We start from the raw sequence: 12,464 nt of genomic DNA, 5'->3' as shown, positions 1-12,464 counted from the left end.
GGTTGTCTAGTTATTTGGCATACAATTCTTTATAGTATTTTCTCACAATATTTTCTATTTCTGTTGTGTTAGTTGTTATTTCTCCTCTCTCATTTCTAATTTTATTTATTTGAGTCCTCTCTCTCTTTTTCTTGGTGAGTCTACTTAAAGGTTCATCAATCTTGTTTACCTTTTCAAAGAACCAGCTCCTAGTTTCATTGATCCTCTGTATTGTTTCTTTAGCCTCTATGTCACTTATTTCTGCTCTGGCCTTTATTATTTCCTTCATTGTACTACATTTGGGCTTTACTTGCTGTTCTTTTTCTAATTCTTTTAGATGCAGGGTTAAGTTGTTTATTTGAGCTTTTTTCTAGCTTCTGAAAGTGTGCCTGTAGTGCTATGAACTTCCCTCTCAGTACTGCTTTTGCTGTGTCCTATAAATTTTGAGTTGTTGTATGCTCATTGTCATTCGTTTCTAGGAATTTTTTTATTTCTTCTTTGATCTCATTCTTAATCCCTTCATTATTTAACAACCTGCTATTTAGTTTCCATGTGTTTGAGAATTTTTGAGCTTTTCTGTTGTGATTCATTTCTAGTTTCATGCCATTGTGATTGGAGAAAATGCTTGATATGATTTCAGTCTTCTTAAATTTGTTGAGAGCACTTTTTTGCCCTAACATGTGGTCTATCCTAGAGAATGTACCATGAGCATTTTAAAAGAATGTATATTCTGCTGCTTTGGGGTGAAGGTTCTGAAGATATCTATTAAATTGAGTTGATCTAGTGTTTCCAATAAGTCTGCTGTTTCTTTGTTAATTTTCTTTCTTGAGGATCTATCTAGTGATGTTAGTGGGGTATTGAAATCCCCTACTATTATAGTATTGCTGTTGATCTCACCCTTTAAATCCATCAAAGTCCGCTTTATATATTTGGGTGCTCCTATATTAGGTGCATAGATATTTATAATAGTTATATCTTCCTGTTGGATTACTCCCTTTATCATTATGTAATGGCCTTCTTTATCTCTTACTATATCCTTTGTTTTAAAGTCCAATTTGTCTGATATAAGTATTGCTACCCCAGCTTTTTTTTCATTTCCATTTGCATGAAAGGTGTTTTTCCATTCTTTTACTATCAATCTATGTGCATCTTTTGTTTTAAGGTGTCTCTCTTGTAGACATCATATGTATGGGTCCTGTTTTCTTATCCACGCAGCTACCCTATGTCTTTTGATTGGATCATTTAATGCATTTATATTTAAGGTTATTATTGATATGTAGTTGTTTATTGCCATTTTCTTCTTTAAAGGTGTATTCCTTTTTTGCTATATTCTTTTCCCACTTTGATCTGTTTACAACAGGTCCCTTAACATTTCCTGCAGCACTGGTTTGTTTGTAATGGATTCCTTGAGTTGTTTTTTGTCTGGGAAGCTTTTTATTTCTTCTTCGATTTTAAACGATAGCCTTGCTGGATAAAGTATTCTTGGTTGTAGGTTCTTGCTCTGCATTACTTTGAATATTTCTTGCCATTCCCTTCTGGCCTCAAGCTTTTCTGTTGAGAAGTCAGATGTCATCCTTATGGGGGCTCCTTTGTAGGTGATAACTTTTTTTTGTCTTGTAGCTTTTAATATTTTCTCTTTATCGCTTAGCTTTGGTATTTTAATTAGTATGTGTCTTGGTGTAGGTTTCTTTGGGTTTCTCTTTAATGGAGTACTCTGTGCTTCTTGGATTTGTGAGAGTTTCTCTTGCATAATTTAGGGAAGATTTCAGCTATGATATGATTGAACAAAGTCTCTATCCCTTGTTCTTTCTCTTCTTCTTAAGGAACCCCTATGATGCGGATGTTATTTCTCTTCATGTTGTCATAGAGCTCTCTAAGGTTTTCCTCTGACTTTTGATTCTCTATTCTCTTTTCTTCTCTGCTTTCATGCCTTCATTCCAGTTGTCCTTTAACTCGCTGATTTGATCCTCAGCTCCATCTATCCTGTTTTTAATTCCTTCCATTGTGGTCTTCATTTCTGGTATTGTATTTGTCATCTCCGACTGATTCTTTTTTATACTTGCTATTTCTTTATTTAGGTGTTCATAATGACCATCCATTGTTGTTCTAAGATCCCTAAGCATCCTTACAATCAGTATTTTGAACTCCGCATCTGGAAGTTTGATTATTTCCATATCACTCAGTTCATCTCCTGAAGGTGTTTCTTGTGGTTTCATTTGGATTGCACTTCTTTGTCTTCTCATCATCTGTTTTTGGGTTTTTTATTTGTAGAGTTGGTTGAGTCTAGGCTTGGTGTTGTCTGCCTCCAGTTTTCAGTTATTTCTAGGTCTTCTTTGGTTGGTATCAGCTGTTATCTGTAATCCACTTTTGGATTTGGGCAGCTTTGAAGTCTTGATTTCTTTGTTTTCTTAACAGGTGATAGTCTTTTTACTGATCTCAGCAGGGGCCTTCCTTGAAACTGTATCTAGGAATGCGGTGGGTGTAACCTGAGACTCTGAAGGCCTCTTTAGCCAATTAATCTCTCTGGGGGCAGGGTGTTTTCTCAGCTTCAGTAGGAAAAGATGTATCTCAGATCTCCATAGAGACTTGAGTTACTTCCCCTCCTCCCCACTTCTTGTTTTCAGCTGTGTCTTGTAGCGCTGATTGTAGCTGGATAGATGTTTGGAGTTCTCTGATCCGGAAGCAATTCAGCTCTGTTTTGTGAAAGGTTCAGTCCCTCCCCCAGCTTTGGCCTCCTCCAGCATGGATGGTCAGCTTTTTTAGTTCGTCTCCTTCATTCCTTAGCCCCTCACAGTCTGTCCCTCTCTCTTTCCTTTCCACTTGGGAGATAAGCTGATCTTTTCAACACACCTCATTCTCTGGTCACCAGGCAAGTGGCTGTGAGCAGTAGTTTCTGCCCTTTTCCCTTGTGTGAGATCCCCTCTGGGTTCTCAGCCTCATCCCTTCTTCCTTTCCTGTAAGAAGGGGAGATTCAGGCGCTCCCTTCCAGGTTTTTTGTGGCTTCTTTGCTCCTTGGTTTTTGAGAGCTGTTCCTGTAGTTCAGAGTTGGTTTTTCATGATGATTTTTCCTAAATTGATTTATATTCCAGTTTGGTGGTGAGAGCTGGGCGTCTGTGCGTCTGCCTACTCAGCTGCCATCTTTTTCCAGTCTCACACTTCTTGATATTAAGTAATACTACAAGGCCATTGTACTTAAAACAGCCTGGTACTGTCATAAAAACAGGCATATAAATTAATGGAACAAAATAGAGAACCCAGAAATAAACCCACAACTTTATGGACAACTGATATTTGACAAAGGAGGTAAGAGCATACAATGGAGTAAAGACAGCCTTTTTAACAAATGGTTTTGGGAAAATTGGACATCTACCTGCAAGAAAATGAAACTAAACCATCAACTTACACCATTCATAAAAATAAACTCAAAATGGATAAAATACTTAAAAGTAAGCCATGAAACCACAAACATCTTCGAAGAAAACATAGGCAGTAAGCTCTCCAACATCTCTTGCAGCAATATATTAGCTGATTTATCTCTATGGGCAAGTGAAATAAAAGACAGGATAAACAATGGGACTATATCAAACTAAAAAGCTTTTTCACAGCTAGAGACAATAAGAAGAGAATAAAAAGACAAACGACACAATAGAAGAACATTTGACAATACATCTGATAAGGGGCTAATAACCAAAATTTATGAAGAATTTGTAAAACTCAACACCAGGAAGAGAAACAATCCAATCAAAAATAGGCAAAAGAAATGAATATACATTTCTCTAAAGAGAACATACAGATGGCCAATAGGCATATGGAAAAATGCTCAACATTGCTAATCATTAGAGAAATGAGAATTAAAACCAAAACGATATATCACCTCACATCAGTCAGAATGGTGCTGATCAACAGAGCAACATAGAATAAGTGCTGACGAGGATATGGATAAAAGGGAACCCTTCTGCACTGCTGGTGGGAATGAAGACTGGTACAACCACTGTGGAAAACAATATGGAGATTCCTCAAAAAATTAAAAATCAAACTGCCTTTTGACCCAGCTATCCCCCTTTTAGGCATATACCCTAAGAATACCATAGCACTGTTCCAAAAGGAGAAATGCACCCCCATGTTTATGGCAGCATTGTTCACAATAGCAAAGATCTGGAAACAGCCCAAGTGTCTGTCAGTGGATGAGTGGATTAAAAAGCTTTGGTATATATATATTGTACTATGGAATACTACTCAGCCATAAGAAATGATGACATCAGATCATTTGTAACAACATGGATGGACCTTGATAACATTAAACTGAGAGAAATAAGTAAATCAGAAAAAATGAAGAAGTATATGATTCCATATATAGATGGGACATAAAAATGAAAGTTAGAGACATGGACAAGAGTGTGGTGGTTACTAGGGGTGGGGTGGGAGGTGAAGAAGGATAGAGAGGGGGTTTGGCGAGGGGAGGTGCACAAAGAAAACCAGATAGAAGGTGACGGAAGACAATTTGACTTTGGATATGCAACATAATCAAATATCAGAATAAGCTGGAGATGTTTTCTCTGAACATATGTACCCTGATTTATCAATGTCACCCCAGTAAATTGATAATAATAAAAAAATGGGCAAAATAACTGAAAAGACACTTTCCAAAGAGGATATACAGATGGCCAATAGGCATATAAAAAATGTTTAACATTACCAATCATCATAGAAATGCAAATTAAAAGCACAATGTGATACCACCTCACACCTGTCAGAATGGCACACATTAACAAATGAACACACAATAAGTGCTGGCAAGGATGTGGAGAAAAGGGAACCCTACTGCACTACTGGTGGGAAGGCTGACTGGTGCAGCCACTGTGAAAAACAGTATGGAGATTTCTCAAAAAATTAAAAATGGAACTGTTTTTGACCCAGCTATTCCACTATTTGAAATATATCCTAAGAATACCAAATAACTGATTCAAATAACTGATTCAAAAGAAGATAGGCACCCCCATGTTTATTGCAGCTTTGTTTATAATAGACAAGATCTGGAAACAAGCCAAGTGTCCATCAGTGGATGAGTGAATTAAAAAGCTGTAGTACATATACACAATGAAATTCTATGCGGCAGTGAATAAGAAGGAATTCTTACCTTTTGCAACAACATGGATGGATCTGGAGAGTATTAGGTTAAGTGAAATAAGAAAAAGGAAGAGAAAGAGAAATATCATATGACCTCACTTATATGTGGAATCTAAGGAACAAAGTGAACTGAGGAATGAAATAGAGGCAGAGGCAGGGTCACAGGAAGCAGAAGAACAGCTGTCAGAGGGGATGAGGGGATAAAATCAGAGAAGGTGAAGGGATTAGTGAAATTATATATACATAACACAGATATGCAGATAGCAGGATGGCAGGTCCCAGAGGGAAGGGGTGCAAGAGTTGGGGGGAGGCTGGCAAGGTGGGCATAGATAGGGACATGGCGGTGGAGGAGGACAGTGTTGTATTCAGTGGGATGCTTGAATCCATATTAACACAGTAAATTAAAATTAATTATAAAAAAGAATGGCTATCATCAATAAAATAACAAACGAGTGTTGGCAAGGGTATGGAGAAAAGGGCAAAGTCACGCACTGTTGGTGGATATGCAGACTTGTGCAACCATTGTGGAAAATAATATGGAATTTCCTCAAAAAATTAAAAATAGAACTGCCTTATGACTCAGCAATTCCACTTCTGGAAATATATTTGAAACAACCTGAAACATTAATTTGAAATGTACCCTTATGGTTATTACAGCATTATTTACAATAGTGAAGATTCGAAAAGAGCCTAAGTGCCCATCAGTAGATAAGTGGATACAAATACTGTGGTACATTTTCACAGTGGAATGCTACTTTGCCTTAAAAAGGAAGAAATCTTAGTTTTTGGGACAGCATGGATGGATCTGGAGAGTATTATGTAAAGGAAAATAAGTCAGGCAAAGAAAGACAAATGACATATGATTTCACTTATATGTGGAATCTAATGAACAAAACAAACAAAATAAAGACAGAGATACAGAAAACAGACTGACAGCTGTCAGATGAGAGGATATTTGTGGGACTGGGTGAAAAGGTGAAGGGATTAAGCACCAATAACAAACAAACAAACATAACCAACCTCAATAAACACAAGCAACAATATGATGATTACCACAGGGAAAGGGGGCAGTAGTGACATGTGGAAGAGGGCAAAGGAAGGATAAATGGTGATGGAAGGAGACTTGACCTTCAATAAACAAATACAGACTATAGATGAGATATTATAGCATTATACACTTAAAACCTATATAATTTTACTTATGAATGTTACTCCAATAAGTTTAATAAAAATTTTAAAAATTGCATATGCCTAAAACATATTTACATATGTATTATGATTGGGGCCATAAGGTAAACTGCATGTCTTCCTCTGTGTCATAATTGAAGTAAAATCATAAACACTGAAATAAAAGAAGTAAATTGAAGAATAAGTTATTTTCTTTGGCTGTATTTAAGGACTTGAACAGAGATAAAACAATTTGTTAATGACTAAATAAGATGATAACTCAAATTTGGTGAAATTCTCATATTATAAGATTTTTTTATATGTTTTAAGAGACCAATGCTTTTATATTGAATGAGAAATACTTATCTGTAGTTGTGATGATAATGTAATAACAATGTATGGATCAAAGATTTCTCTACCCCCAAATCCAATATACTCAAATTATTCTTTAAATGCCATATATTCAAAATAGCAACTTATGCTCTAAATAAATGATATTTTTATTTTGCATATATTTTGCTTCATTTGAAATTGTACTCACACTTATCTAAAATAAAGATAATCAATGTTTATATCAAAAGTCTTATCACTCAATCTTGTTAGACTGGACATGGACATTATTTACTGAATACCTGGTAGTAACTATTCTGAAAATGCATTTCCTTTATTACGTATCCCCCTCAATGTCTCCACAAATTTCTCCTAATGTGGAGTTAAAGTTTAATCATTCTTTGTTGATAACATGCATTGATATAGAGTGAACTGACCTGCTCAACTTGTTCTTCATAACATACCATTCAGAATAGACGTTCAGCCAGACTTCACCTGTCTCCCAATGTGCTGGATACACAGTAGATCAGGGGTCCCCAAACTATGGCCTGCGGGCCGCATGCGTCCCCCTGAGGCCATTTATCCAGCCTCTGCCTCATTTCCAGAAGGGGGCATGTTGGGCAGATAAAATGTATTATGCTCACTTTGTAAAAGATAACATTGCCCACGTGGAGGCTGTTGCCCAGGTGATATTAATGTGTGTTGGGGGCAGGCAGGATCGTTCTAGCCTGGGGCTTGGTTTTGGGATTAAGCCTTTCCTACCCTTTTTGATGTGGGGTGGTACAATCCAATCATGCTTCAGAAAGTGACTTTGTATTAGAGACTTCCCTATTTTGTATATTGGATTAAGGGTTTTGAATCTACACTATAAAATAGGGGTAGAACGAGAGCTTGCGCTCTTGGCTCCTGAGATTATCATTAGAGGAGAGAGCAGAGCAGAGAGCAGAAGAAGGCCACGTGGAGTAGGCCAGGAGAAGCAGCCAAGATGGCGGAGTACTAAGATGCCAGTTTGTGTAGAGTTTGTATCTGGGATAAGGAAGGAGATGGGGAACTGAGGAGAATAAGGCTGGTGAGCTAGAAACCTTTGATTCTAGGAAACTCGGATAAGTCAGTGGCTTTGTGAGCACTGAATGTGATTGGGTTTTGGAGCCCAGTGTGTATTTTTACTTGCCCGCCGGGTGCAAGCTAGAATTAAAGACTAAGGCCCACCAGTTTGTGGCTCCGTTGTTTCTTTACCGACTATCCGAATCCAATGCGAACCTGCATGGGCCGGGCTGCTCTGATGCTGGCCCTGGCTGTGGCTTCTGGCTCTACAGGGCACCTCTTTCATTGGTGGTCAGTGAGAGGAGCATAGTTCCCATTGAAATACTGGTCAGTTTGTTGATTTAAATTTACTTGTTCTTTATTTTAAATATTGTATTTGTTTTGTTTTTTTACTTTAAAATAAGATATGTGCAGTGTGCATAGGGATTTGTTCATAGTTTTTTTTATAGTCCAGCCCTCCAACGGTCTGAGGGACAGTGAACTGGCCCCCTGTGTAAAAAGTTTGGGGACCCCTGCACTAGATGTTCTATTCACTAGCCACCTGTACTTCAGATGATATTAATTTGAATGGTATTTAAATCCTTTTAGCAAAGACTAAAAGGATTATCTGTTATCTGTGAGGTTTAAACTTATTGCCAATTTCAGTGGTTACAAAGATAGTCATCTATTGACAGATGCTTACACAGCTTGAGCTTTTGGAGTTCATATGATTCCCAGAGCTTTATTTCAGCAATTACACTTTAGAAATAAAAAATTAGTTCGGACTATCATTTCCTTTTATGATACATCCCAAGTATAAATTAGTAGAAAAAAACCTGCCTAACAAATGCTGAGAAAACAGCAGTGACAACCATAGTAGAACATATTGCCTTTGAACAAACATTAATTTAAAAGTTGACTACTACTCCCAAATTAATTGTCACTGGCTCTGAACAAATCCTAAAGTGGCTTTCATCAAGGTTATCCAGACAAGGAGCCACTGATAATTTTATCTTCATTATTAATTTTCATACATGATTATGTTTAAAATGTAAAAAAAAAAATACTCTACAGAGTGCTCTATGCCAACACTTTCTCTGAGAATAATGCTGAGACATCCAAGAGGCTTGCTAATGTCAGATATGTGCATATCAATGAATCAATGAAACAAATAATGACATCCCCTGAGCACCAGTTTTTCTCAAGAAGTGGAGGTCTCTAAAAAGAAACAACAAATACTTTCTTCCTCATCCAGGTTCTGCACAAATTAAGACATAAGCATGAAGAGTAGTAGTGCTGTTACTGAGGGACAGCTTGCTTTAAAGTTTGCTCCCAAGAGGAAGAGGCAGGACATACTTCATTTATTTTTACTAAATGCATCAATCTGATAAGTCATTCTACTTGGAGTTGACTGAGTTATGGTATGTAAAAAGCCCAGAAATCCCCAGGTAATTTTCCTAAGAATTTTGATGCAAAGTAAGGAGCAGGAAGAAAGCATTCCTTCCACCCCAACACCAAGCATTGTGGGTTCCAAGCTTTTTTTCCCCCTCTTTCTCTCTACCTCTTACTCTTCTTTCTTTTCTTTTTTTGTCTTTCTTTCCTTTTTTCTTTCTTTTGTTTCTTTCTCTTTTTCCTTTTTCTTTCTTTCCTCTCTCTTCCCCTTTTCCTTCTTTCCTTCCCTTTCTTTTTTTTCTTTCTTTGTTTCTTTCTTTTTTTCTTTTCTTCTTTCCTTTCTCTTCCCCTCTTTTTCTTTCCCTTTCCTTTTCTTTCTTTCTTTCTTTCTTTCTTTCTTTCTTTCTTTCTTTCTTTCTTTCTTTCTTTCTTTCTTTCTTTCTTTCTTTCACCTTTCTTCTTTCCTTTCTCTTCCCCTCTTTTTCTTCCCCTTTCCTTCTTTTTTTTTTTTTTTTGTATTTTTCTAAAGCTGGAAACGGGGAGAGACAGACAGACTCCCGCATGCGCCTGACCGGATCCACCTGGCACGCCCACCAGGGGCGATGCTCTGCCCACCAGGGGGTGACACTCTGCCCCTCTGGGGCGTCGCTCCGCCATGACCAGAGCCACTCTAGCGCCTGGGGCAGAGGCCAAGGAGCCATCCCCAGCGCCCGGGCCATCTTTGCTCCAATGGAGCCTTTGCTGCGGGAGGGGAAGATAGAGACAGAGAGGAAGCAAATGGGCACTTCTCCTATGTGCCCCGGCCGGGAATTGAACCCGAGTCCCCCACACGCCAGGCCGACGCTCTACCGCTGAGCCAACCGGCCAGGGCCCCCTTTCCTTCTTTCCTTCCTTCCTTCTTTTTCCTTCCTTCCTTCCTTCCTTCCTTCCTTCCTTCCTTCCTTCCTTCCTTCCTTCCTTCCTTCCTTCCTTCCTTCCTTCCTTCCTTCCTTCCTTCCTTCCTTCCCTTTCTTTCTTCTTTCTTTCTTTCTTTCTTTCTTTCTTTCTTTCTTTCTTTCTTTCTTTCTTTCTTTCTTTCTTTCTTTCTTTCTTTCTTTCTTTCTGGATTAGTAAAGAATCACCAACTTATTATTTTTAAAACCTTTGCCTCACATTTGAAAATATTCTTAAATTATGTTGAAGGAAAAAGTGTTAAGCTCTCCCATGATACTATAAGGTAGAAATCTTTTCCATCTATTAAAAAAAGCATAATAATCTTCAGAGGGTCCAGCACCTTCATCAGATTCTCTAAGGAGTATGAGAGAGTAAAACATTAAAAGCCACTGTTTCTAGGCAAGGCAGTATCTTCCTGACATTTTGTGGGGTAAACATAATTTGCTCTGTGGGTGGAACCTGTCTTGGTAGAGTTCTATTCTCCTGTTGATTTACTGCTGTCGTTTTACATGAGTGTCTTGGAATTATCCTACCTCAATGCTATGCACATTACATATCCAAAATGCACTACAAAAAATTGATTAATCCTGTTTAGACCTTGTCTGAGACTGATCTACTATCTGCAGGATGTTTGTGGAAGGGTTCCTCTAAGTACTCAGCAACTTCTTGCTAACTTCTTGTGCAACACTGTCTTCTTAACTCCAAGCAGACCCTACACATTTGGATTCTTCAATCTAAAGGAATTAAGAATGGGGTTGAAGATGTGGGGAAAAGGATGACCTATAGATGAGTCTTTTTGTGTGCTTTTTCTAAATTTTAAATTTAAGAAATTTAAAATTAAAATTAAAATTTAAATTTTAAATCTGCTATGCCAGGCACCGCCCTAAGCCCTAAGGGCACTAAGATGAATAAGACTTAAAGCTCACACCCAGTTTCAGAAGGAGGTAGGTTATAAACATTATCTAATATTTTATGTTCTCATATTGGGTCAAAGTAAAGTCCATCATAATTTCCAGTGAGTACAGAACCCAACAGAAAGGACAAGAAATTGAAAACTGGAACTTTTTTGTTTTAACACAAATTATTTTTTCTATGAAAATATTGATAAAACTTTTGTACTATAGTTTGAAAATCTTATTTCCCTTTAAGCTAACCACCATAAGTCTGGTAAATGATGCACTTAAACTGAATTAAGTACCCTTAGGATTATAGGGGTTGATGCAAATGCTGTCCACTTTTGAAAACAGCATGAACAAGATTGTTCCCCTTATTTCCTTACCTTTCTTAAGCAAAGAAGCCACAAACATTCAACCATACCACTCAGCATTTCTTCAAGGTTGGGACTCAAATCCAAGTCCACCGTATAGAGCTTCTTACCCTTCTTCATCTTAAAATGAAATTAATTTCAATGTTTTCAAGTCTTTTTCTTGTTGTGACCATCAGGGAACTTTAAACACTAGTGACCTTTTAGTCTCCATTGTGTCACCATCTCCCTGCCTTTGCACCTTTTATCTCTTCTACACTACAAGCTTCAGAGTGTGTAAAATTTACACACTCTGTTAGTGAGCTGAATAAAATATATTTCCAAAATATTTCTTTAAACAAGTAATGTTTTCCAGAAACACTGAAAGGTGATTCTGGTGTTGGGGCCATTGTAATGAACCAAACAAATATGGTCCCTTTAGTTGTGAAACTTTACTTAGTAGAGTAGACATTAAACACATAATGGTTTAGGTAAATGGCAATTGTGATAACTCCTATGGGGTAAACACACATGATACTATGAGAATAGAAAACCATATAACCAAATTTAGATTGGGGAATCAAACAAGGACTTGCAGAAATGATGTTTCAATCAGAAGGACAGGAAGACATCATTTGTCATTGCAAGGTAATGTAACAGGAATCATGCCTTTGATGTATTCATAGAACATATTATCTTCCTAGAGAGCCAAATAGGAAAATATTGTTTCTGATGCAGACCCTTTCCAAAATTGTGTGAAAGGAAAATCCTTAATCTTGAAAGTGAATCAAAGCGGTGACTTCAATTAGAGTGATAATAAAAGGAAGATTAGTAATCACTTTAATTTTGTTGCCAAAATAACCTAATGCCATCTGCAGCTATTATCAACTTCATCGCAGTTTAGATAGCATTATGAATGAGTAAAACGTCTTTTCTATTATACTGATGATCTTTTTTTAAAAATTTATTCTTCTTAAGTGAGAAACAGGGAGGCAGACAGACAGACTCCTACATGCGCCCAACCAGGATTCACTGGGAAAACCCACTAAGGGGCAATGCTCTGCCCATCTGGGGTTGTTGCTTTGTTGCAATTGGAGCCTTTTAACAGCCTGAGGCAAGGCCATGGTGCCATCATCAGCACCTAGGCCAACTTGCTCCAGTGGAGCCTTAGTTGTAGGAGGGGAAGAGAGAGATAGAAAGAAGGGAGAGGGGGAAGGGGGAAGAAGCAGCTTCTCCTGTGTGACCTGATCAGGAATCAAACCTGGGACAC

The sequence above is a fragment of the Saccopteryx bilineata genome, chromosome 6 (assembly GCF_036850765.1).
Source record: "Saccopteryx bilineata isolate mSacBil1 chromosome 6, mSacBil1_pri_phased_curated, whole genome shotgun sequence".
NCBI classification, from domain to species: Eukaryota; Metazoa; Chordata; class Mammalia; order Chiroptera; family Emballonuridae; genus Saccopteryx; species Saccopteryx bilineata.
Note: the sequence above shows the minus strand (reverse complement) of the source record.